Source organism: Macaca mulatta, chromosome 2, assembly GCF_049350105.2.
Source record: "Macaca mulatta isolate MMU2019108-1 chromosome 2, T2T-MMU8v2.0, whole genome shotgun sequence".
In the NCBI taxonomy this organism is placed as follows: domain Eukaryota; kingdom Metazoa; phylum Chordata; class Mammalia; order Primates; family Cercopithecidae; genus Macaca; species Macaca mulatta.
Window position 1 is genome coordinate 183,581,390 of NC_133407.1, and position 27,830 is coordinate 183,609,219.

Sequence of the window (27,830 nt, forward strand, 5' to 3'; positions counted from 1 at the left end):
GTGTGTGTGAAATATAGAATAATTCAAAGGAAACTGAACAGTTTTAAAAAGTCTATCACCCAGTAACTAGGCTATCTTATGGCAAACATAGCTGGCATTAAATCAAGGAGCTACTCTTACAAGTGTCTTGCCATAGGGCAACTACAGGCTGTGACTACACATTTATATACAACATAGTTACTGAGTAACACATTTGTTAAAGTGTTCAATTATTTGTAAACCAATCTGTATGTTATTTGTGTACACATTTCAATATGCTTCAAATGATAAACACCAAACTGTAAACAGTGGTTACTCCTGGGGAATGGGGGTTAGAGTGTTTATTAATTTTTTTTTAAGAGACAGAGTCTTGCGCTATCGCCTAGGATGGAGTGCAATAGCACAATCATAGCTCGCTGTGGCCTTGAACTCCTGGACCCAAGCAATCCTCCTGCCTTGGCCTCCCAAAGTGCTGGAATTACAGTCATAAGCTACTGTGTCTGGTCAGAATGTTCACTTTTAGGAGTATTGTCTGAATTTTCATTTCCCATCAAATTTTTACCTGTTTTTACTGTTTTTTCCAGCTCCTTCTCCCCTTCCTTGATTTGGCCTAGCAGCAGTCACACATATTACTAGATCTACAGCTGACAATATTCACGCAACAGCAGCTGCCAATAAATATATGATATTCCTCACTTACTAGGAGGGATGCATAACAAACAAGAAAACAAATAAATACACAAGTTATTTTCAGGTTGTAGTAAATACTTTGAGGGACAAGGTGATAGAGCAGCCCCTCTGGATGACTTTCTTCCTACAAAAAGCAAGGTCACCGGACAATATTACTGAGGAGGTGATAATTAGATAGAGACCTGAAGGATCAGAAGAAGGCAGGAAGAAATTTTTGTGGAACAAATTCCAGGCTAATTGTAAAGTTTTCTGGTCTTGACTCTAGGCCAGTGTTTCCAGTCCTGATTATACATTAGAATCAACTTGGGCACTTCCAAAAAATAGAGATGCTTGGGCCCCATTGCAAGCAAATAATACTCTGGAGGTGGAGTCTGGTATTTCTTTTCTTTTTGTTTTTAAGTCAGGACTGAGAATCACTGTTCTAGAGTCTAGAGATATCTTTATATCAACACAAACAGAGGCCCATAGTCTAATATGGAGGGAATTGGACTATGTGTGAAACTGAACTATTAAATTTTAGCATGGCATTTTTTTCTTTTTTAATCTAGCAGATTAACTGGTTGCACTGTGATGAAGCCCTGAGGACTCTCCCCTTGCCATTGAGCAAGAGACCATGAGATACAACCCAGAGCTTTTAATTGGGACCTTTTGCCTGAACCTCTGGCAAATCATAAAGCAATGAACCATCAAGTGACAGACTTCTTTGATGTGTTTAGCAAAGGGCTGACTGAAAAGCCTACACCCTGAGATCCTCTCTAACAGATTCCAGACTAACAGATTAAAGACTCACTGAACCACAAGGAGAAGTTCCCAAGGCAAGGATTTAGCCTATCCAGTGTAAGGATATATATGTTCCCATATTCATGCACCTCCCTTACCCAACTCTAAATAAAGTCTGTTGATAATCTTCTAAACAATTTTAGGCAGTTGTTGCAATTTCCTTCCATCCACTCATCCACCTATCCATCCATCCAACATATGACTACTATTGCACACTCACTCTATACTTACAACTACGATGCAGGGAATATACACACCTTCCATTCCAGTGGGAGAGAAACACAGTAATAATCACAAAAGAATGTGATATGTGCTATGAGACAGTGCCCCTCTTTTTCCTCCCTGCCACAGTGACAGCTTATCACACTTTCTAAAATTTGCTTAAATATGCTTCCTTACCTAGAGATCCTTAAAAAATAAAGACTGCTTTACTCAGTATCTTCAAAACTACATACAATTCATGGCATAAAACTGGCATTCAACAACTGTAAATTGAATCAGTAACTGAGATATATATGAAGGATATACGTAAACAGTACAAGTGCCTTTGGGAGGCACAGAAGGCTTCATAGAGTAGCAATATCGAAGCTAAGTCTTAAAGAATAACCCAAAAATCTTGTGGTGGAGGTTTTCTCTGGGTATGTGCTTGAACTTTATGCCAAAGGAAGTGGAGAACTACTGAAAGTTTCTAGTTGGGGGAAGAGATTAGGTTACAGTTTAAGAACTGTGGCAGGGCACCGTGGCTCACATCTGTAATCCCAGCACTTTGGGAGGCCGAGGCAGGTGGATCACGAGGTCAGGAGATCGTGACCATCACGGCTAACACGGTGAAACCCCGTCTCTACTAAAAGTACAAAAACAAAAAATTAGCTGGGGCGTGGTGGCATGTGCCTGTAGTTCCAGCTACTGGGGAGGCTAAGGCAGGAGAATGGCGTGAACTCCGGAGGTGGAGCTTGCAGTGAGCCGAGATCGCGCCACTGCACTCCAGCCTGGGCAACAGAGCCAGACTCTGTCTCAAAAAAAAAAAAAAAAAAAAAAAAAAAAGATTCATCTCTCTGGAAGCACTGTGGAAAGTGAATGATGTGAGTGTGGGGAAAAGTAAGTAAGCTAGGACATGTAGACTAAGATACTACAGCTGCTAGCGAAGGTGGACTCAGAGTTCATTTATTCTTCTTGAACTTATTTCTCCTGTACTCAGATCCCCTCCTTTACTGTCACTGTGAGAGAAATTATTCTGTCCTGTTCCATTATGTGTATTGTTAAGATAACAAATCTTCTGTGAAACAAGGTGGAGACATATACATACCAGTCAATTAGATACAGTGGAAGAGGGAGAGAGAAATTTTAGCTTTCTGCAAGAATGACAGGAGGGGCCATTAGCCAAACCATAGACTAGTGCAGGAGAGGGCTGCTTAGGCAGAAGATAATGAGTTCAATTTAGGCATTCAAGAGGAGCTTGTTAGGAATCAGCTGGAAATAATGAATAGAGCTCAGAAAATGTGAAACACAAGTTGAGGAACTGGAGACATATATGTCATTGATGAGGCTAGTGGTGTGCCCTTAAACTAGCACTCAGAAAAAAATGAATAAATACATAACTAAGGCTCTAATATACAGCTTTTGTTGATTTCCATGGTGTAAATACTCCCACCTTGGTCAGTTTCAAGCTACTGACACAAGGACCATTGAAGAAATAGTTGAGAAGAGATATGCACAACTGGTTTTTAGGAGCTGGCTCCAACACACTGCTGACTGAAACCAAGGGTGAACAAAATTATCCAGCAACAAAATGAAAAGTAAAGAGAACTGGGAACAAAATCCAGGGAAGTATGGACATTTAAGAGATGGAAACAAGGTGAGCCAGCAAAGGGAGCTTGAGAAACAACAGTCATAAGAATAGAGAAAAAACAGAAACAAAAGGGGTCATAGAAGCCTACAAGGAATTAATTTCAAGATGGATAAACTGGCCTCTGGTGTTAAATGCTGTTGAAAGGTGGAATGAGATAAATGAAAGTAGAAAAGTGTCCATGGAGTGACTATGAGGATGTTGGAGGTAACCTTTGTGATGGCGATGAACTTCCATCCATTCACCCACCCACTCATCCATCCATCCATCCATCCATCCATCCATCCATCCATCCAACATACAACTACTATTGCACACCTTCTCTATACTTACAAGTACGATGCAGGGAATACACATGCCTCCCATTCCAGTGGGAAAGAAACACAGTAATAATCACAAAAGAATGTGGAGTGGTGGGAGGCCAAGCATGGGTGAGGAATTAATGGGCAGTGGACAGGGAACAGATCCCATTGGAGGAATGAAAGGGAAGATACAGGGAAATGGCTAGCGGGGAAATTGAATGGAGGCAGAGGGGTGATGAGGGCGCTCCCCTCTCACCTACCCTTGTCAAAGTGGGAAATCTGAGCATGTTTTTAGATTGAGGGGGAGATGGTGAAGAGAAAAGGGGAGACTGAATATACATAGTATAGAGGGCCCACTTACAGATGTCTGTTCTAGAGGAAATCAGCAGTCATGGAATTAAGATGGATTACAGATGAAGTAAATTCACCCTAGGAAGGAGAAGGAACTCTTCTTTCTCTGGAAATGGGACACCAAGTGGTTATTAGAAAGACTAAGTTTTGAGTTTTGTCTTTCTTTAATTAGCTCCAAAATACCTGCATTTTTCTCCTATGAAAGTGGCACAACCCACAAGTCCTACTTCCCTTGGTAACTGTGTTTGGTAAAAATCTAATCTCAAAAATGTACATTCTTTGAGTACTTATAGTTTACCCCACTCAAAGAATGTGTTGGTATACAAACATTTAAACACATGCAAAATGGGTTGCTACACCAAACATTTAAACTCACTCTACTTAAAGATGTTTCCAATGGGCTACCCTGTAGTTAGAAAATATTCCAAGAAAGACACTTTCAGATCTAAATTAGGGATATTTAGGATAGATTTATCCTTTACAAATAGTTACTAATTTATAGAACTAAGTATTAGGTGGGTGCAAAACTAATTGCAGTTTTTGCCATTAATAACTTTTCAGATGATAACAGATCTTGCTGGGATTAAAAACTTTTTCAGAAGGCCGGGGGCGGTGGCTCACGCCTGTAATCCCAGCACTTTGGGAGGCCCAGGCGGGTGTATCACGAGGTCAGGAGATCGAGACCATCCTGGCTAACACGGTGAAACCCCGTCTCTACTAAAAAATACAAAAAATAGCCGGGCGAGGTGGCAGCGCCTGTAGTCCCAGCTACTCGGGAGGCTGAGGCCGGAGAATGGCGTGAACCCGGGAGGCGGAGCTTGCAGTGAGCTGAGATCCGACCACTGCACTCCAGCCTGGGCTACAGAGCGAGACTCCATCTCAAAAAAAAAAAAAAAAAAAAAAATTAGCCGGGCGCGGTGGCGGGCGCCTGTAGTCCCAGCTACTCAGGAGGCTGAGGCAGGAGAATGGCGTGAACCCAGGAGGCGGAGCTTGCAGTGAGCCGAGATAGCGCCACTGCACTCCAGCCTGGGTGACAGAGCGAGACTCCATCTCAAAAAACAAAACAACAACAACAAAAAACCTTTCAGTAGTACACTATGATTCTGAATTTCCACACCAGTTAACTAGTTTTAACTCACAAGTTAAACTAAACACTAGTTAACTTGCGTTTCCACAAGTTTTCCATACCAGTTAACTGGTTTTAGCTCTATGCTCTAGCAAGAACCTGAAATGACTCTTCTGGATAATTTTATTCAATTTAATCTTGATTCTTGATGTAGAAATCCTGAGCTTATATTTTTAAAGCAGATTATCTTCAAAATGCATTATACTTTAGTTTACATTTTATTAAGGTTTGTGTAATAAGACAGTGACTTACAAGTTAAATTGCCAGATATTTGGTATTTGAGGGAAATCAAAACTCTATTACTTCATGCTATTCTTATTTTATCTTTTCATAATATTCTTTATTTTCATAGCTCTGTGTACAAAGTTTTAAACTACTAATAAATCTGCTCAATTATTCACTTCAGAGGAAGTAACAGTATAGATCACTGAAATATTCTTCTTACTTTTTTCTGGAAGCACTTTTGTTGGTTTCTCTGCTATCCTCCCCACCCCGCCCCCACCATCTATTGTGAATATTACTGGTGAGTCAGGCTCTGGCAAAATTGAAAAAGCTTCCTACGTATTCTAATGTGTAGCCAAGATTGAGAACCAGTGGGGTATCAGAAAGAACAGTGGACTTGGAAGACTTAGGCTCAAAGTCTGGATTTGTCACTTAATGGTGACATGTGACTCATTTTCTCAATAATACAATTGTGAGGATTAAAAAGATAACATGCAGCCATTTCCTCTACGTTTTCCAGTTTGTGAGCGTATAGTTGTTCATAATAGTCTCTGGTGATCTTTTATATTTCTTGGTATCAGTTGTAAAAAATGCCTCCTTTTATCATTTGATTTTTATTTGGACTTTCTTCTTGGTTAGTCTAGCAAGCAGTTTATCAATTTTGTTTATCCTTTCAAAGAACCAACTTTTCATTTTGTCCATCTTTGTACTGTTTTTCTTGTTTCTATTCCATTTAGTTCTGCTCTGATCTTTGCTGTTTCTTTTCTTCTGCTAACTTTGGGTTTGGTTTATTCTTTTTCTAGTATCTTGAGGTGTGATGTTAGGTTGTTAATTTCAGATCTTTTATTTTATTGATGTATGCATTTAATGCTATAAACTTTCCACTTAGCACTGCTTGTGATGTATCTCACAGGTTAAAGCATGTTGTGTTTTCATTTTCATTTGTCTCGAAAAAATTTCAAACGTCCATTGTAATTTCTTCATTGACCCAGTGATATGGTTTGGCTTTGTCCCCACCCAAATCTCATCTTGAATTGTACTCCCATAATTCCCATGTGTTGTGGGAGGGACCTGGTGGGAGATAATTTAAATCATGGGGACGGTTCTCCCCATACTGTTGTCATGGTAGTGAATAAGTCTCACGAGATCTGATGGTTTTATCAGGGGTTTCTGCTTTTGCATCTTCCTCATTTTCTCTTGCCACCCCCATGTAAGAAGCACCTTTTGCCTCCCACCATGATTCTGAGGCTTCCCCCAACATATGGAAGTGTAAGTCAAATTAAACCTCTTTTTCTTCCCAGTCTTGGGTGTATCTTTATCAGCAGCATGAAAACTGACTAATACAGTCAATTGGTATCAATAGAGTGGAGTGTTGCTGAAAAGATACCCAAAAATGGGGAAGTGGCTTTGGAACTGGGTAACAGGCAGAGGTTGGAACAGTTTGGAGGGCTCAGAAGAAGACAGGAAAATGTGGGAAAGTTGGAACTTCCTAGAGACTTGCTGAATGGCTTTGACCAAAGGCCTGTGAGTGATATGGACAATAAGGTCCAGGCTGACGTAGTCTCAGATGGAAATGAGGAACCTGTTGGTAACTGGAGCAAAGGTGACTCTTGTTATGTTTTAGCAAAGATATTGGTGGCATTTTGCCCTGCCCTAGAGATGTGTGGAACTTTGAACTTGAGAGAGATAATTTAGGGTATCTGGTGAAGAAATTTCTAAGTGGCAAAGCATTCAAGAGGTGACTTGGGTGCTGTCATAGGCATTCAGTTTTATAAGGGAAGCAGAGCATAAAATTTTGGAAATTTTGCAGCCTGACAATGTGATAGAAAAGAAGAACCCATTTTCTGAGAAGAAATTCAAGCTGGCTGCATAAATTTACATAAGTAACGAGGAGCTGAATGTTAATCCCCAAGACAATGGGGAAAATGTCTCAAGGGCATGTCAGAGGTCTTCACAGAAGCCCCTCCCCTCACCAGCCCAGAGGCCTAGGAGAAAATGGTTTCCTGGGCTGGGCCCAAGATCCCCATGCTGTGTACAGCCCAGGGACTTGGTGCCCTGTGTCCCAGTCACTCTGGCTACGGCTGAAAGGGGCCAACGTAGAGCTTGGGCCGTGGCTTCAGAGGGTACAAGACCCATGCCTTTGCAGCTTCCACATGGTATTGAGTCTGTGAGTGCACAGAAGTCAAGAATTGGGGTTTGGGAACCTCTGCCTAGATGTCAGAAGATGTATGGAAATGCCTGGATGCCCAGGGAGAAGTTTGCTGCAGGGGAAGGGCGCTCATACAGAACCACTGCTAGGGCAGTGTGGAAGGGAAATGTGCGGTTGGAGACCCCAGAGTCCCTACTTGGGCATTGCCTAGTGGAGCTGTGAGAAGAGGGTCACCACCCTCCAGATCCCAGAATGGAAGATCCACCCACAGCTTGCACCATGTTCCTGGAAAAGTGGCAGACACTCAAGGCCAGCCCATGAAAGCAGCTGGGAGGGAGGTTGTAGCTCGCAAAGCCACAGGGGTGGAGCTGCCCAAGACCATGGGAACCCACCTCTTTTATCAGTGTGACCTGGATGTGAGACCTGGGGTTAAAGGAGATCATTTTGGAGCTCTAACATTTGACTGCCCCACTGAATTTCAGACTTGCATGGGCTCTGTAGCCCCTTTGTGTTGGCCAATTTCTCCCATTTGGAACAGCTGTATTTACCCAATACCTGTACTCCCATTGTATCTAGGAAGTAACTAGCTTGCTTTTGATTTTACTGGCTCAAAGATGGAAGGGACTTGCCTTGTCTCAGATGAGACTTTGGACTGTGGACTTTTGGGTTAATGCTGAAATGAGTTAAGACTTTGGGGGACTGTTGGGAAGGTGTGATTGGTTTTGAAATGTGAGGACATGAGATTTGGAGGTGCCAGGGGCGGAATGATATGGTTTGGCTGTGTCCCCACCCAAATCTCATCTTGAATTGTATTCCCATAATTCCCATGTGTTGTGGGAGGGACCCAGTGGCAGATAATTTGAATCATGAGGGCAGTTTCTCCCATACTGTTTTCATGGCAGTGAATAAGTCTCACGAGATGTGATGGTTTTATCAGGGGTTTCTGCTTTTGCATCTTCCTCATTTTCTCTTGACACCCCCATGTAAGAAGTGCCTTTTGCCTCCCACCATGATTCTGAGGCCTCCTCAGCCACTTGGAACTGTAAGTCGAATCACACCTCTTTTTCTTTCCAGTCTCAGGTATGTCTTTATCAGCAGTGTGAAATGGACTGATACACCCAGTGATTGTTCAGGAATGTGCTGTTTAATTTCCATGTATTTATATAGGTTCCAAAGTTCCTCTTGTATTGATTTCTAGCCTTTTTCCACTGTGTGCTGAGGAGATATTTGATATAATTTTGATTTTTAAAAATTTGCTAAGACTTGCTTTGTGGCCTAACATGTGATTGACCTCAGAGAATTTTCTATTTGCTGATGAAAATAATATAATTCTGTAGTTATTGGGAAGAATTTGTTGTAAATGTCTGTTAAGTTCATTTGATTTAAAGTCCAATTTAAGTCCAATATTTCTTTGTTAATTTTCTGACTTGATGATCTGTCTAGTGCTGTGAGTGGCAAAATAAAGTCCGCTACTATTATTGTATTGCCATCTATCTCTTTCTTTAAGTCTAGTAATCTTTGTTTTCTGAATCTGAATGCTGGAAACACAAAACCTACTAAGACTGAGCCAGGAAGAAATAGTACTCCTGAACAGACCAATAATGAGTAGCAACATTGAATCAGTAATAAAAAATCTCCCCCAAAAAACAACAACAAAAAGCACAAGATCAAATGGATTCACAGCTGAATTCTACCAAATACACAAAGAGCAAAATCCAATATTCCTGAAATTGTCCAAAAAATCAAGGTGGAAGGAATTCTCCCTAACTTATTCTATGAGGCCAGTATCACCCTGATGCCAAAATCAGACAAGGACACACACTGAAAACTATAAACCAATATCCCTGATTAACACAGACACAAAAATAATCAACAAAATACTAGTAAATCAAATCAAAGAATACATCAGAAAGATAATATATCACGATCAAGTAGGATTTATCCCAGGGATGCAAGGATGGTTCAACACACATAAATCAATAAACATGGTATGTCACATCAACAGAATTAAGGACAAAAACCATATTATCTCAATAGATGCAGAAAAAGCATTTGAAAAATTCGGCATCCCTTTATGATAAAAATCCTCAACAAACTAGGCAGAGAAGGAACATACATTAACATAATAAAGACCATATATGACAAACCCACACCCAATATCATACTTAATGAGGAAAAGTTGAAAGTATTCCCTCTAAGAACTGGAACAAGACAAGGATGCCCACTTTTACCACCCCTATTCAACATAGTATCAAAGTCCTCATCAGAGCAGTCAGGTAAGAGAAAGAAGTAAGAGGCATTCAAATTGGAAAAGAGGAAAACAAATTTTTCCTGTTAGCTGCTGATATGATCTTATATCTAGAAAACCCTAAAGACTCCACCAAAAAACTCTTAGATTTAACAAATGAACTAGTAAAGTTCCAAGCTACAAAACTGAAATAAGTTGTAGATGATATAAACAAATGGAAAAACATTCCATGCTCATGGATTGAAGAATCAATATTATTAAAATGACTACACTGCCCAAAGCAGTCTATAGATTCAGTGTAATCTCTATCAGATCACCAATGTTATTTTTCACCAAAGTAGAAAAAAAATCCTAAAATTCACATGGAATCCAAAAAGAGCTCAAATAGCCAAAGAAATCCTAAGCAAAAAGAACAAAGCTGGAGGTATCACATTACCTTACTCAAATTATACAAGACTATAGTAACCAAAATAACATGGCAATGGTATAAAAATAGTTATACAGATCAATGGAACAGAAGAGAGAGCTCAGAAATAAGGCCACATACCTACAACCAAGTGATCTTTGACAAGGTCAGCAAAAATGTATATTGGGAAATGACAACCTGTTCAATAAATGGTGCTGGGAAAATTGGATAGTCACATGCAAAAGAATGAAACTGGGTTCATACTTCTTACCATATACAAAAATTAACCCAAGATGGATTAAAGATCTAAATGTACGATCAGAAACCATAAAAATCTTAGAACAAAACCTAAGAAAAACTCTTGTAGACATTGGCCTGGGCAAATAATTTATGACCAAGTCCTCAAAAGCAAATGCAACAAAAACAAAACTAGACAAATTGGATTTAATTAAACTAAAAAGCTTGTGTACACCAAAAGAAACAATCAACGAAGTAAACAGACCATCTATAGAATGGGAAAAAATATTTGCAAACTATGCAGCTGACAAAGGGCTAATATCCAGAATCTACAAGAAACAAGAAAAAAACCAAAAAACTCCATTTAAAAGTAGGCAAAAAACATGGACATTTTTCAAAAGAAGACATACAGGCAGTCAACAAACATGAAAAAAGTCTCAACATTACTAATTATCAGAGAAATGCAAATTAAAACCATAATGAGATACTCCCTTGTATCAGTCAGAATGGCTATTATCAAAAAGTCTAAAAACAACAGATGTTGGCAAGGATGTAGAAAAAAGGAAACACTTATATACTGTTGATGGGAATGTAAATTAGTATAACCTTTATGAAAAACAGTGTGGAGGTTTCTCAAATAGCTAAAAATAGAACTACCATTTGATTCAGCAATTTCACCACTGGGATATATATCCAAAGGGAAAGAAATCATTATATCAAAAAGATACCTGCACTTGTATTTTTATCACAGCACAATTCACAATAGCAAAGCTATGGAATTAACCTAAGTGTCCATTAATGGAGGACTATGTAAAGAAAAAGTAGTAAGTGTGTATACATATACATACATGTATATGTATATATACACGTATATATACACCACTTATATGTGTGTATACATTAAATCCCACTTATATGTGTGTATACATATAAACACATGTATATGTGTATATATACGTATATATGTGTACATATATACCTGTATATATGTATACATATATACCTGTATATATGTATATGGTGTATATATATGTGTGTATATGTGTATATATATGTGTGTGTATATATGTATATATACACCATGGAATACTATTTACTGGCTATAAAAAAAGAATGAAATGTCTTTTTGCAGCAACATAGATAGAAATGGAGGCCATTATCCTCAGTGAAATAACACAGAAACAGTCAATACAGCATGTTCTGACTTATAAGTGGGAGCTACCCAATGGATACACATGGACATACAGAGTAGAATAACAGACACTGGAGACTACAAAAGGTGGGAGGGTGGCAGGTGGTGAGGGTTGAAAAACTACTGGGTACAATGTCTGTGATTCAGGTGATGGGTACACTAAAAGCCCAGACTTGACCATGATGCAATATATGCATGTCAGAAATGTACATTTGTACCTCCTAAATATATAAACACAAAAAAGAGAAATTTAAAATCAATTGAATTAAAAAATTATAAAATCACTTCACATATTTTCAACAATAGGAATATGCCTTGGAACAATTACTATTATTACTCCTAAAACCTCACAAGGGACGTTCACTGACTGTTTTAAAACCTTTGGAAGGCTGTGTGCCCCTGCAGGTAGGTCTCATACTTCACAAATAGGTACATCGGCCATTTGAAATGGTCATACATTTCTAATGAGAACATTCTCTCCTTAAAGAAGAACAGGCTGCTTATTTGTAAATTAGTGGGCATTTTCTACTACAAATTGAATGAGAAAGGGCATATTTCCTGTTATAGACCATTATGGGGGGAGATGGGAAGAAATTTTTTGGTCTTATATCAGGACTGACCCCCAGTGACACCTGTCCTTCTGGGAACTCACGGACCAGATTATGGGCATCTTTGTAATTGGAGGATATTTCTAGAGCACCTGTATTTTTATTTAATTCCCAAAAGTCTCTGCCTTTTATTTCCAACCAAAGTTTAAGCTACTTGAGGGAAGGGGCAGACTTTATGCTTTTTTCATTTGCTCTCCGCACAGATGGAGTCAACAAATATTTATCTGTTGGAGAAAACATGAAGGGAAATTAAATGTTTGCTTCTTCCACCTTCTTTATGGAATTCCAGAAAGGTTTTTTTTTTTTTTTTTTTTTTAAACAAATATAGGTAATTTTTTTGTCTTACATTTCTTTTTTCCTCCCGTGGGCAACTGATAGGAAATGGGTTTTCAACTTTGGCTGCATATCAGAATTATACCAGGAGGCTTTGGAATGATACTGATGCCAGATATCATCTCTAAGATTCTGATTTAATTGGTGTTAAGTGAAGCACAAGAAATGGTATTATTTAAAGGCTCTCCAGTAATTCTAATTGTGGCCATGACTGAAAACCACCATTGGAACACAAAACAGATATTCATTGAACACACATTTGTTAGTTTGACTTTAAGTTGAGAGGAGGTGTAATCAGGGCTGGGGGCTGAACATGTAGTGTTCACTTTGTTATGTCCTCAGCACTCAGCAAGTACCCAAGGGCATAAGGCTCTCAATGTAAGCTGTGAATAGATAGATGAATGGATTAACATTAAGTTCTCTGATGGCTGGGTGCCATTGTGCAGTTGGCAATCTGTGGCTTCTGGTTCAAGTCCTGATATAGAAACAGAATATCTATCTCTTTCTGTCTATCTTTGCCTCTCTCTCCTCTTTTGACTACCACCCAATGACAATTCTGTTAGGACTAGCCTTTCTGTTTTGTTCATTATTTTATTTCTAGAGCTTAGGCAATATCTGGCATACAATAGCTGCTGGGTAAACATAAGTTCAATATATTTCTCTTTCTCAAACAAACAGAGGCAAATAGAGAATTGCAAAAATAGTCATTTTATGGGATTTAAAGACTCATACTTCTTAATATTACAGTCAGAAATAAACCACTGGCATTATTGCTTTTGGTGGGTATAATTCTGTCTTGCACTCTTAAGCACATACCGGGTGTTTTGGAACTAAGGAAAGAACTACTCCAGTTTTAAAATCCTCTTGAAATCTTAACATTGACTACCTTTTTCAGTAATGAGATGTTATGAAACTGATTTGAGTAAAAATTTATTTCTATTTTCCTTTATATCAAATCAACGTCTAACTGTTTTTTTTTTTTTTTTTTGAGATGGAGTCTCGCTCTGTCGCCCAGGCTGGAGTGCAGTGGCGCGATCTCGGCTCACTGCAAGCTCCGCCTCCCGGGTTCAGGTCATTCTCCTGCCACAGCCTCCCGAGTAGCTGGGATTACAGGCACCAGCCACCATGCCCGGCTAATTTTTTGTATTTTTAGTAAAGACGGGTTTTCACCGTGTTAGCGAGGATGGTCTCAATCTCCTGACCTCGTGATCCACCCGCCTCGGCCTCCCAAAGTGCTGGGATTACAGGCGTGAGTCACCTCGCCCGGCCCAATGTCTAACTTTTAATATTAACATGTCAATAACATATTAGCATACTAAATAGGATTACCTTAGGTATTTGTTCCTTAGGTATTTTTCTGCAAAAAAAAAAAAATATATATATATATATATAATATATATATTTAGTATATATAATATATATATAAAGATACTAAATTGAGTATTTTGAAAAAATTGCTTTGAATGTAACGCTTCCACTATCTGAAAATATTTCAAAATAAAGGCAGAGTAGCTTGCAAGAGCAGTGAAACTGCAGGAACAGGAGGACTAAGATAGCAATGTCACAGCTCCAATAAGGAAATGGAGTGAAGGGTTGGAGTCCACTGAGGAAAACATCCAGACAGAGTGCTGTAGTGTTGGGTCTCCAGAAAATGTGGGGGACACAGTAAATGGGTTATTAGATACTAGAATGGAAAGTGATAGTCTTCTTGTCTGGGGGATTTTCCTGTTTCCCGCCTCTTACCTCACCCCCACCTCTACATTTAGTACCTAGAATCCTATGCAGTCAAGAGCCCCTGAGAAGGTACAGCAGAACAGACCAGAGCCGATAAAGCAGGAATCAGAACAGAGGTTGGCTTTGTGAACTTTGCAGTCATAAGCCTCACTAAACTTACACTTAATTTATCTCCAAGAAAATTATAATAATACCCACATCATACAGTTGTTGCTAGGTCCAAATAAGATAATGTCTATGAAAGCACCCTATGAACTGTGAGTGAATCACAAGACAAATGCTAAATAAGTTTATGAGATGGAAGAATTTGTTGAGAAAAATAATTTCTAATTTTTCCCTTGCAGTCCATAAAAAATGTACCTGCTCTAAAGGTATAGACACAGTCACACTACACTTCTAATAATTCCATACAGAAATTTGAAAACAGAAAGTTTCCAATTACTCTGAATGCTGAAAGAAGCTTTAATAGAAATCAAGGCAGAAGCCAGGCGAATGAAGGCATCTGCCAGATTTGGAATAAAAATTACCAATGAAAGAACAGCCCAAGAACAATGGGCCAATGGTGGAAGTTTAAGTGTTATTATATGTTTCTGTAAAAATTATAGAGGCAATCCAGACAATGCTTTTTTTTTTTTTATGTTTAAAGGAAACAGAAAGGGTTAATTTCTTTTTTGTTTGCACCATCTAACTGCCAGTTCAGAATCAAACCAAGAAAATACAATTGGACTTTCGAAATGGCCTTTAAAACAAAGCTTTTCTTATAAGAGAAACCTATAGAATTGAAGATAAATTTTAGACTTTCTTTTTTTTTTTTTGTTTGAGATGGAGTCTCGCTCTGTCACCCAGGCTGAAGTGCAGTGGCGTGATCTCGGCTCACTGCAAACTCTGTCTCCCGCGTTCAAGCGATTCTCCTGTCTCAGCCTCCTGAGTAGCTGGGACTACAGGCACGTGCCACCCCACGCCCAGCTAATTTTTTTTTTCTTGGTATTTTTTAGTAGAGGTGGGGTTTTGCCATGTTAGCCAGGATGGTCTCCATCTCTCAACCTTGTGATCTGCCTGCCTAGGCCTCCCAAAGTGCTGGGATTACAGGTGTGAGGCACTGCGCCCAGCCAAATTTCAGATTTTCTAAAAAGAATGTATGGGTTGAATTAAAATAAAGACAAAAGATCCTACAATTCTTTTAGTTTTTGTTCACTTATAGAGAAAAAATTATCGAAACTGAAGAATATAAAAACAAGATTCTTAAGAAGTATGTATTGACAAGCAATGAAATTACAGCTTATCCTTATATTTTGGTGTACCAGCTTCCTTTTTACTTTCATTTGATTAGAAAAAAAGAAAGAGCTATTCTTAAGAAACAGAATGATGGCCTGGAAGACACTATCCTCAACATCTTTCAGGAATTCAACACGATGAGACTGGCAGCTCTGTTCTAGAACTATATGCATTATTGTTTGCCAGATCAAGTTAATGAAATGTTTACTGCTAGAATGTTATAGTTAATAAAAACATTTCTTTTTGCTGATTTGCTCATTGGACATATGCATGCAATTTAAAATGGAATTTCAAAAAAGTTTCATTACATGCACCTGTGAAGAAAATAACTGCGGTCTTGGGACTGTGCTAAACTAATTCTGACTTTGCGTCATGTTAATAACAGAATTCTTAGTCTTGTCAGACATGTGGCTTTCTATTTTAATAAGATTAAGGCCAGAGGGTTCAAACTTCCTTAGTTTAAATAATCTCTTGCACTTAAATATTCTTAAATATATATATATATTTTTTGAGACAGAATCTCACTCTGTCACCCAGGCTGGAGTGCAGTGGCACAATCTCGGCTCACTGCAACCTCTGCCTCCCAGGTTCAAGAGATTCTCCTGTCTCAGCCTCCCGAGTAGCTGGGATAACAGGTGTATGCCATCAGGCCCGGCTAATTTTTGTATTTTTAGTAGAGGCAGGGTTTCACCATCTTGCCCAGGCTGGTCTCGAAATCCTGACCTCAAATGATCCACCCACCTCAGTCTCCCAAAATGCTGGGATTACAGGAGTGAGCTACTGTGCCTCGCCTTTTTTTTTTTCTTAAGAGACAGGGTCTTGCTCTGTCCCCCAGGCCAGAGTGCAGTGGCATGGCCTTGGCTCACTGCAGCCTCAACTTCCTGGGCTTAAGTGATCCTCCTGCCTCAGCCTCCTGAGTAGGTGGGACTGCAGGTGCATGCCACCACGGTTGACTAATTTTTGTATTTTTTTGTAGTGATGGGGTGTCACTGTGTTGCCCAGGCTGGTCTTGAACTCCTGGGCTCAAGCAGTCCTCCTACCTCAGCCTCCCAAAGGGCTGAGATTATAGGCATGAGCCACGGTCCCTGGCCTAAATATTTCTTTGTATACTCTCCTAATATTTTCTTGTCCTAACTAGATCAGGGTTTCTCTACCTTGGCACTATAGACATTTTGGTCTGAATAATTCTTTGCTGTGGAGGGTTGTCCTGTGCACTGCAGATATTTAGCAGAATCCCTGGCTTCTACTCACTAGATGCCATAATACTTCCTACCATCCCCTGGGGGTGGGGCAAAAGAATCCCCTGCTTAGGGCCACTAGACTAGAGGAAGAACCATTGTCCTCCTTCTGCTTGAGTTCTTAGGCCCACACCCATCACCACCTCATGTAATCTTCGTCAATTTCTTCTCTCCATGTGCAGTTGGTAATTCTCTTTGACAAACAAGTATCTTAATTCTCCCCATTAAAAAAATAAAAATACACCTACCAACCTCATATAAGCCCTGTAACTCCTGTTCTATTTCTTTCACTACCAACTTTCAGAAAAACTGATTGTCACTAGTATGTCTAAAACTGTGTTGTTAAAAATAATGTATGCCAGTGATATAGTTTTTCTTTATTTAAAATATATTCTAAGCCCCCTGAAGCACATATACTATTCTGTTTATTTTACAATGATATGTCTTTATGGCAGTGGAGTTGAGGGCATATCGAATGCCACAAGCTTCATGAAAGAACACCTGTTCCTGGGACACATCCCATTCAATTTACAGATTGATGCAGAGCAACATCTACCAACCATTCTATTGATGTAAGCTATCTTTACATCTTATAATTTGAACATATTTGAAATATCTGGTTCTTATTAAAATAAAAACAATTTAGATTTTCTATCTTTTGTCCTCATAACAATTAAAACACAAGTGAAATACATTTTAATATCTTATAGACATTAATTCATCTGTGAATAAACTTCTTGCTATTGACTTGGGTCCATGTGCAAACTGTATCTTATGAAGTCCTATTAGTATCAAAGTATTGTGATACAAATGTGTTCTGTGGTCATACCGACTTTAACCTCCAATGTGTTTTATGGATATATCCAACAGAACTTTAAAAAGCTTTTCTCAGGCCCAGCGTGGTGGCTCACACCTGTAATCTCAGTACTTTGGGAGGCCGAGGTGGGTGGATCACCTGAGGTCAGGAGTTTGAGAACAGCCTGGCCAACGTGGGGAAACCCCATCTCTACCAAAAATACAAAAACTAGCTGGGCATGGTAGCAGGTGCTTGTGATCCCATCTACTTAGGATGCTGAGGCAGGAGAATTGCCTGAACCTGGGAGACAGAGGTTGCAGTGAGCCGAGATCATGCCATTGCACTCCAGCCTGGGCAACAGAGCAAGACTCCATCTCAAAAAAAAAAAAAAAAAAAAGCTTTTCTCATGATTACAAAAGAAATTCACAAGATCGAAGAGAAATTATCAGACTTTAATTTTAAAAGTACGGGTTGGCAAGTTCACCTTGGCTTTTTGAGACAGGGTCTTGCTGTCACCCAGGATGAAGTGTAGTGGTATGATCTTCGCTCAAGCAATCCTCCCACCTCAACCTCCCTAGTACCACAGGCGTGCACCACCATGCCCGGCTAATTTTTCTATTTGTTGTAGAGATGAGGTTTTGCCATGTTGCCCGGGCTGGTCTTGAACTTCTGGGCTCATGCAATCTGCCCACCTCAGCCTACCAAAGTGCTGGAATTACAGAAGTGAGCCACCATGATGGGCCCTAGCTCACTTTCTTGAGACTAATTTTAGAGAACCAACTGCAGTTTTCTCAACCTTTTAAAACAGCCTTTGACCCCCTAGGATGATTTTTCGTTCAATCTTCTCTTTACTCCAATTAACTTCTGAACTTTATTTCTAGTAGTCTGTGTTTTAAATTAAAAAAGGACAGGTAGAATATGCAACTTCTAACCATACATACCTTGTACCCCACCCCTTATAGCTTCCTCATGGCAACCCCTTTAAGTATTTATTTTTAACACAAGTTATCTCATTTCCACTAAATCTTTTCTTCTAAGAGCAATATCCTCAGTTTATTTAACCTGGGAATTCCAGTTGTCCAAATTCCTTACTAACGTAATCTTGCATTTGTTAATATCTATATACTGTGCTTTGGGGCTGATGTTTAGCAACAAAGAATGTACTCAATAAATATTAGCTGAATATGATCCTTGATTTTATCATACAGTTATCTTACCTTCTCAACCAGGCAGAATGCTGAGTAAAACATAGATCTTTCTATTCGTACTACACATCTTCCTACATGCTAGGATTCCCTCCCCCACAGTAGCCAAAGTAATTGGCCAGAGAGGAAGCTTGGTAGATTTGGCAAAGGTGTTCATTGTTTCTAAAAAGCACTTGAAGGGGGAAAGTTTGGGCAAAGATCTTCTAAGGGTAGATGCCTCATGGCAGTGTGCAGAATGAGCTTCAGTGACCAGGGGCTACAGAACCACTGACCACATCAGAAATTTATCAGAAAGTTAATGCAAATGATAGAATTTCATAAATCTTTAGAGTTCACAAAAAAGTTATCCAGGCTCATGAGCTAATGCAGACTAACTGGTGCCTCCTGTTTCTGCTCTGTCATTATCTATCAGTAATAAATGGTTTAATCCTAAAAATATATTATGTGGTTTCCATTCTTGGCTCTAGATTACATGTGGAGAAGACAAAATATAGCCTTTAATTTGGTTTGACAGGACACTCTACATAATAAATAAATGAATGGCTACTAGTAAAATTATACTCAAAGAATGCAGTTTTGGCTCTCAAACAATCACATTCCAATTTCACTTTTTAAAAATTCTGCTTCAGTCAATTTGTGATGTATTTCCAGAACTATGGATCAATTATTTCAAACCTGAGCACCTGATATTCTTTTACCTTTGTAGCTGAATACACATACACACACACATACATACACATCCTTTTTTCATGCTAATTAACATATCACAGAAGTTAGGAGATTAATCAATAAAACAAAACAATGAAAATCTATTAGTTAACTGATTTATATCTTGTGGTATAGGACGTTTTCCTCTCTTGGCCTTCCTCTAGCCCGTTTTGCAACCAAATCTGTGCTGTTACTTCTTTCGGCAAGTTATTCCACATTATGAGATTATTTCATCAGATGGTCCATTCTCCTTTGCTTTCATCCTCTGATTTTACTTTTCTTGTCAGCTACAGGTAGAGTTACATGGAATATTGGGGTCTGAACAGTTGGAAACAGAGATTTTAGGTAAATAATGTGGTACTTCCCATTTCTTTTTTTTTGAGACTGATTGTTGCTCAGTTGCTCAGGCTGAAGTGCAGTGGCGTGATCTCAGCTCAAGGCAACCTCCACCTCTTGGGTTCAAGCAATTCTCTTGCCTCAACTTCGCAAGTAGCTGGGATTACAGGCACCTGCCACCACACTCGTGTAATTTTTTGTGTTTTTTTTTGTTTTAGTAGAGACAGGGTTTCACCATGTTGGCCAGGCTGGTCTTAAACTCCTGACCTCAGGTGATCCGCCTGCCTCGGCCTCCCAAAGTGTTAGGGTTACAGGCATGAGTCACTGCGCCCAGCTGGTACTTCTATTTCTTTATATCAGTGCTAGAGAGGTTTCTTGGCTACTTCAATAATTCAAAGAAGTTAGAGAACAATGTCCCTGAGAAATTTTTTCAAATGGCGCTGAAGGCAAGTGAGATAATAGCTGTAAAAAGACTCTGCACCATCTCAAAGAAAGGCAGTTTTAATATTTCCATCATTGCATGTATTATTCCTGATAGCCACAGAACAATGACTTCCCTCATATTCACCCAGTGGGTACAAAAGCACCGCTAATATGTGGGCACCTCAAAGACATCCACCCTACACATTTTCATACAGCACTGTATGTATTACTTTGATGTAAGAGACTAGAAAACATGTTGTTAACACAGCTGTCTTCAGTTGCAAGCCTACATTATATGAATTTATTTATTTTTTATTGCTGCATAAATTACCATTTCATAGGGTTGGGCTGTTCAATTGTCATCACAAATTTTATAAGCACATTTTTGAAAAATGAAGAAGGATCATTCTATGAAATACTACATATGGAATTAACAGAATCATGCAAATGAATGGTGGTCTCGTTACTTCCATGATTAAGCACTTCAGTGATTCAAAAATACTTTAAAAAATTAGCTGAATGGGCCAGGCACAGTGGCTCATGCCTGTAATCCCGGCACTTTGGGAGGCTGAGGCAGGCGGAATGCTTGAGCCCAGGGGTGCAAGACCAGCCTGGGCAACAGAGTGAAGAGATTCTTATTCTATAAAAAAAATTAAAAAATTAGCTGGGCATGGTGGCATGTGCCTGTAGTCCCAGCCACTCAGGAGGCTGAGGTGGGAGGATCGCTTGAGCCCAGGAGGCTGACGGTGTGTTTGAGCCATGAATGCGCCACTACACACTAGCCTGGTTGAAAGAGTGAGACCCTGTCTCCAAAACAAAAAAAAGAAAAATTGCCTAATGCTGAATGAAAGTTTGCTCTTCACTCGTAAATACACAGCCCCAGATTAAACTGGTGGATGCAAAATGTATAAGCATGACAGGCATAAAAAAAGATATGATACAAAGAGATGAAGAAATGCATGCATACAGACAATACTATTGAAAAACATATACTAAAGTACATATATCAAAATATATACCATTTATATTGTTCTAGTTTTTTTAAACTAATGATAACATTATACAAAAACAAGACTAACAACTGTCACAAAAGTATAAACTTCTATTTATGTATATTTATAAACAACTAAAAGAGCATATGTTTATCAGAAAAATAAAATACAAAAATGATTATGCTTGGCTTTTATTTGTTGTTTAATTTTTTGTAGAGGCAGGATCTCATGTTACCCAGGCTGGTCGTGGTACCCAGGCTGCTCATGTTACCAGGCTGATCGCTCAAGCGATCCTCCCGCCTTGCTGGGATTACAGGTGTGAGCCACCATACCTGGCCATGCTTGGCTCTGCAATGTTGTCTCACGAACCTTCACCAATATTTACATATATGCATGTGTGAATAAACACCTATACACATTTCTTCCTCTTTTGGGTAAAGATGAGAAAATAGAACGCAATTTGGAATCAGGCAGACCTTGTTTAAACACCAATTCCAACTAATTTTTTTCAAATGGTGCTGAAGGCACAATGTTAGACAAGTTATTGAAACTCTCAATTTTCCACTTGTAAAACAGGGATTCATACATACACTAAATCTGCATTAAATACCATATTTGTATATAGGTATATAGATATACACTGTATAATGATCAAATCAGGGTAATCACCTCAAACATTTGTCATGTATCATTGTATCATTTATCATGAATTATCGTGAGTGCTAGGAATACTAATAAGAGTGGCCAGGGAAACAGGACATGCAAATAAGGAACTATAGCAAAGTGTTGGATGCTGTGACAGACATGGATCCCACAGAAGCCAGAGGGGTGGAGGGCCTGACTCTTCCTAAGTCATTTCAGGAAGGCTTCGCTTAAGATGTGACATCAGAGCTTAGTCCTGAGGATTAAGTAGGAGTTTGCCAGGAGGTCAGGGACAAGTTTAGCATTGGGGCAGTGGAAACAGCACAGTTAAAAGTTGGAAGGTATAAAATAACAAAAGTCAGGTGTCAAAGAACATTGGCATCACATCCCAGCACAGGGTGTTTGTGAGGCTCAGTGGCACAATGTTTAGACAGAGTGGGAGTATGTAATCCCACATGAAGGTGAGAGGTCCTTTGTTTCCAAAACCTTTGCCTCTTCCCTCACTCCCACATTTCACTAGCAAGCCCAATTGTCTCTTTATTGTCATTCTACCAAAGCTCACATCTTCATTGTGCCTTATTTGGTTAAATGAGTCCCAATTGTCCAGCAAACATGGTACGTAGCCAGTATTGAAGGGTTTCAACTACCCGACTCAAACTTAGCATAATGTTAAAGGAAGAAGCACTGGCCTAGGAGGCTCCTGTCCTGTTCTGCTGCTGAATAGCTAGAACACGTCACTCACTCTCTCTCTGGCTCGTTTCAAACAAGTCACACCTGTAACTAATAATAATGCACAAAGGGTAATAGTGAGAACTTACCAAGTGCTAGGCAGGGTGCAAGCTCTGCAAATACGCTGTCCCATTTGATTCTCACAACAATCTTATAAAAATGATACTACTCTAAGTCCTCAATTCCTTATTCACAATTCTGGAATCTAAAAACTGCTGAAAGCCAGCAATTTTTCTTAAGTTTGTAATAAACTCATTTGGATAAAACCTGAACTGAATGTATAAAAAAGTGTGTATCATGTTTATTCTACTTATTGTAAATTCCCATACGGTTTCTGTGGAAATAAAAATATGCTGGTTATGAGGAACTGCCTCAGACCTTGGTGGGGCCGTTATCTAACATATCTGATGTACTATACAATATTCCTTTCCCCAAACTGAAAAATTCTGAATTTCAAAACATCTGATGCAAGACTTCAGAGATTATGGGTGAGCAAACTGAGATACAGAGAGGTTAAGTAACTTGTCCAAAGTCACAGAGGTAAGATTAATAGATCCAGGTCTCAAACCCAGGTCAGTTTGGCACCAGCTCCTAGACTCTTAACCATTTAGCTAAACTTGCTCCGAGTGTCCAATAAACTACTCCAAAGAGAGCTTACGGTACTACTGCATGTCTCGCTATATAGTCCTTACTGTACTGCCCTGAATTAGGCTTCTCATCATTTCTAAGACACACCCTCTACTTTCCAACTTCTAAGTAAACTTTGCTTAGAATTCTTTCCCCGCAGTGCTGCTTTAATAATTTCTGTCCATCTTTTAAAGCTCAACTTACATACCACCTCCTTCAAAATAATGTTCTTAATGTCCTTAACCACAAATTATTCTCCTACCTCACCCTTCACAGCACTTTGTCTCGCTCTCTAAGACAATACACAAAATTCAACTTCATATTATAGCTATGTGTGAACTCATCTTGTCTCCCAACTAAATTGTGCCCTCTGTAAGAATTGGGAGGGACCCTGTCCCATTCCTCTTTATATCCTTACAATTCTAGAGCAATGCCACGAATATTATCATTGTTCCATAAATGTTGGTGTAAGAATAAAAAGCTAATGATATTTTAATTAATGATTTTTGTATTGACATATAGAGGTAATATTTAACACTCATGTAATAACAGGTTTCATTTTTTCTTTAAAAAACATTTTCTAGTCAAATTTTCATAAAGGAGTTTTACCCTGTTTCTCATTAGACCAAGTCTTAAAAAAAAATCTGGGAAAGAAAAAAAAACCATTTCTACGTATGAACAACCTGACTCCAATGCTGGTTTATCATCTTCAAAATTTAGCTCCCACACAGAAATTGCTTCATTAGAAAAGTGAACATACGTTTGGTTAACATCTCTTAACTCTGAGCCATATATATAGACAAGCTTTTTATCTTTTTAGTGTTGCCCAGAAGAAGGCCACAAAGAGAGAACATAATAAAATTTTAGGTAGAGTCTCATTTTAAAAAATATTGTTTTTTGAAAAATTTATTTATTTAAAACTGATAGATAACTGTATATATTTATGGGGTACAGTGTGATATTCTGATATAGGTATACAGTGTGTAATGATCAAATCAGGGTAATCACCTCAAACATTTATCATTTCTTTGTGTTGGGAATGTTAGAAATCTTATCTTCTAGCTGTTTGAAAATATACAATAAATTGTTAAGTACACCCTCTAGTTGCCCTACAGTGCTACAGACACTAGAACTTATTCCTTCTATCTAGCTGTAATTTTCTATCTGTTAACCAACCTCTCCATATCCACCTCCCTTTCCTCCCAGCCTCCAGTAACCACTGTTCTACTCCCGACTTCTGATTTTTTTTGTTGTTGTTTTTTAGACAAAAGTCTTGCTCTGTCACCCAGGTTGGAGTGCAGTGGTGCAATCTCGGCTCACTGTAGCCTCCGCCTCCTGGGTTCAAGTGACCCTCGTGTCTCAGCCTCCCAAGTAGCTAGGATGACAGGCCTGCATGGTTAATTTTTCTATTTTTAGAATAGGCAGGGTTTCGCCATGTTAGCCAGGTTGGTATTGATCTCCTGGCCTCATGTGATTCACCCACTTTGGCCTCCCAAAGTCCTGGGATTACAGGGGAGAGCCCTGGTGTCCAGTCTCTACTCCCTACTTCTATGAGATAAACTTTTTTAGCTTCCACATATGAATGAGAATATGTGGTGTTCATCCTTCTCTGCCTGGCTTATTTAACTTAAGGCTCATCCATGTGGCCTCAAATGACAAGATTTCATTTTTTTTTTATGGCTGACTAGTATTCCATTGTGTAGATATACCACATTTTCTTTATCCATTCATCTACTGATGAATACTTAGGTTGATTCCACATTTTGGTTATTGTGAATAGTGCTGCAATAAGCCTGGGAGTGTAGATGTCTCTTTGGCATATTGATTTCTTTTCCCTTGGATACATATCCAGTAGTGGGATTGCTAGATTCATTTTTTAAAAAACTTAAATGGTTTTTTGGAGATGGTTGGATTTGAAATTTTTTGCTTCCATGAGGGAATCACTGAAGATGACTTTTTATTTTTATATACTATTCTTAGTCTATAAATTCTAAATGCTTTACTATTAAAATTTTATTTATAATACTTTCCAGAGGTAGAGCTTTAAAAATGTTTTCTTTTGAAATCTTCATTTCTTGTTTTATGTAAAGAATGACTTCAGGTGGAATTATGAGGAACTTCAAAACAGAATATTAATCTTAAAGAGGACCATCTGGCATAATAATTTGCACATGGAAATTTGGGCCTGTTTCTATTTTTCCTGCAGTTTTTTCTTTTAGGTTAATGATGTATATATGCATATTATGTGCTTTGAACTAGCTTCCTAGTAATGGTAACAGATTTTTCTTATTGGATCCATACTTGTAAACGACTGCCTAGGTTTAGGCCATCAGACAAAGTAAGTTAACTAGTTTATGAAGGAACTGATCCAGTAGTCCTGATCTCAGCAGTGTCATGCTGCATCCAAATGATTCCATTCTCTTATTTTTCTGATAAAATTTAGAATTTAAATAACCTTGGTTAAGATATTATACTGTTTGTGCTACACATTTTAGGGCCTGTATGCTAAAAAAAATCAACTAATTTTTTGTTGTTGAAATTTATTTCATGGAGACACTAAAATAATTTTATTCTTTTTGGAGGTAATTACTTGCTTACATTCCCAGGAAAACAAGTAATTTAGGTATAATGGCTATCTTCCTTGACATCTCTCATAGCTACTCTATCCAACTCTGACTCCACTTCTATTGCCCATAGGCCCCCAGCATACCTTTCTGAACCACAGAAATACCCTTACTTTGTTTCCCTGCTTCAGATCTCTCTATTCTCCTAATTTGTCCTTCATTCGGCTACCAGATCAAACTTTCTAAGCTGTTAATGTTCTTTCCTGGTCTAAGTCTCTTTTCTGGCTTCCCCGTTGCTCCTGGAATGAGGCATCAGCTCCATTGTGATACAGCCTTTCTTTCCAGGCTGTGCTGCCTGCCTGTTCCTCCAGCCTTATGCCTCTTACAAGGGAATTGTGTATAGTGCATGCCAGGTTGCTTCATCCCTCCATGACAATGTTCGTGCTGTTCTATCCAAAAGACAAGAAAAAGCAGCAAATCCTAACATACAGATACTAGGTGCTATTAGTAGTTAAGAAGGATTCCCCTATGTATCTAAGTACTTGCTAAAGGGTGATCATAGGCTAGAATAAGAGGATAGAACTCCTGCGAGGTGCACTCACACAGGGAGTTTCAAACTCACTCACAGACTCTTCTCCTTGGACCTACATCAGGCACTCATTAGAAAGACTGGGGGCAAGGTAGGAAGCCAGAGAAAATTACTGAGCAGGAGGAAAGAACAGAAGAAATATTTGAAGAGATAATGGTCAAACATCTGCTAAAAAATAATCAAAGACATCAAACCACAGGTCCGAGAAACCCAAAGAACTCTGAGTAGGGTAAGTAACAACAATAAAATAAGATAATAAAATCATATCATATTCAAACTACTGAAAATTAAAAATAAAGAATAAATCTTGAAGGTAGCCAGTTTTTTTTTTTTTTAAAGATGCATATGCAGAGGAAAAAATATAAAAATTATGGCAAACTTCTTGCTGCAAATCATGCAAGTCACGAGAAAATGAAGTGGTATCTTTACCATGGTGAAAGAAAAACCACTGGACTAGACTGCTAGTTACTGGAGTAACATGCAGGTCCACCATGGGTCCTACTAGTAGTAGTTTGGCTGCAGTTCTCTTGGGGGGTTAGTTTCCAAGTTCATGATATTTATGAATTTCTTTTGGACATAGTTTAATAACTTACCTACAACATCCAATAAAAATAGACATCCTTATCCAATTTAATTCTTTATGTATGAATTCTATATAATTATTTGGTTATAAGCAATAACGCATAGTATATAGCCCACAGTATCTTTTTACTCTCCTCAAGTAGAGTAATATACTATACAGCCTTACTATGTTCCACTTACTAAGTGCTTTATATCTATTAAAACAGACACTGGGCCAGGCGCGGTGGCTCATGGGTACTTTGGGAGGCTGAGGCGGGCGAATCACCTGAGGTCAAAAGTTCAAGACTAGCCTGGAAAACAAGGAGAAACCTTGTCTCTACTAAAAATACAAAAATTAGCTGGGCATAGTGGCATGCGCCTGTAGTCCCAAATACTCGAGAGGCTGAGGCAGGAGAATCGCTGGGACACGGGAGGCGGAGGTTGCAGTGAGCCAAGATGGTGCCACTGCACTCCAGCCTGGACAACAGAGCGTGACTTTGTCTAATAACAACAACAAAAAGAGACCTTTTATTACTGTTTGCTTGCTAGCCCAAAGAAAATATGCAATAATGGATGCTGTTGATTTTTCTAAACTTTCCTTCTACAACTCAATATATATATGACTTCTCAATTTGAGTAAGAATGTCACTATTAGAATGACCTAGATATGAGTGTATACTCAGGACTCTGCTGAGATGTCCCTCTCCTAGACCACTCTAAAACAGAATCCTCTCTTCCTCTATGTTTCTCAGTTCTGTTGTTTACCCTAGTTTCTCTTTTTCATAGCACTTATTTCCACATGAAGTATCCTTTTGTTTTTGAGACGGAGTCTCACTCTGCTGTCCAGGCTGGAGTACAATGGCGGGATCTCGGCTCACTACAACCTCCGCCTCCTGGGTTCAAGCAATTCTCCTGCCTCAGCCTCCCGAGTAGCTGGGATTA

General features: G+C 38.9%; 2 protein-coding genes across 5 annotated transcripts in view; one reads left to right on the forward strand and one right to left on the reverse strand.

Moving 5' to 3' along the window:
- CMSS1 (cms1 ribosomal small subunit homolog) overlaps positions 1–27,830 on the reverse strand; it is a 372,406-nt gene that overhangs the window by 180,796 nt on the left and 163,780 nt on the right.
- FILIP1L (filamin A interacting protein 1 like) overlaps positions 1–27,830 on the forward strand; it is a 294,176-nt gene that overhangs the window by 115,492 nt on the left and 150,854 nt on the right. The window lies entirely within an intron of this gene.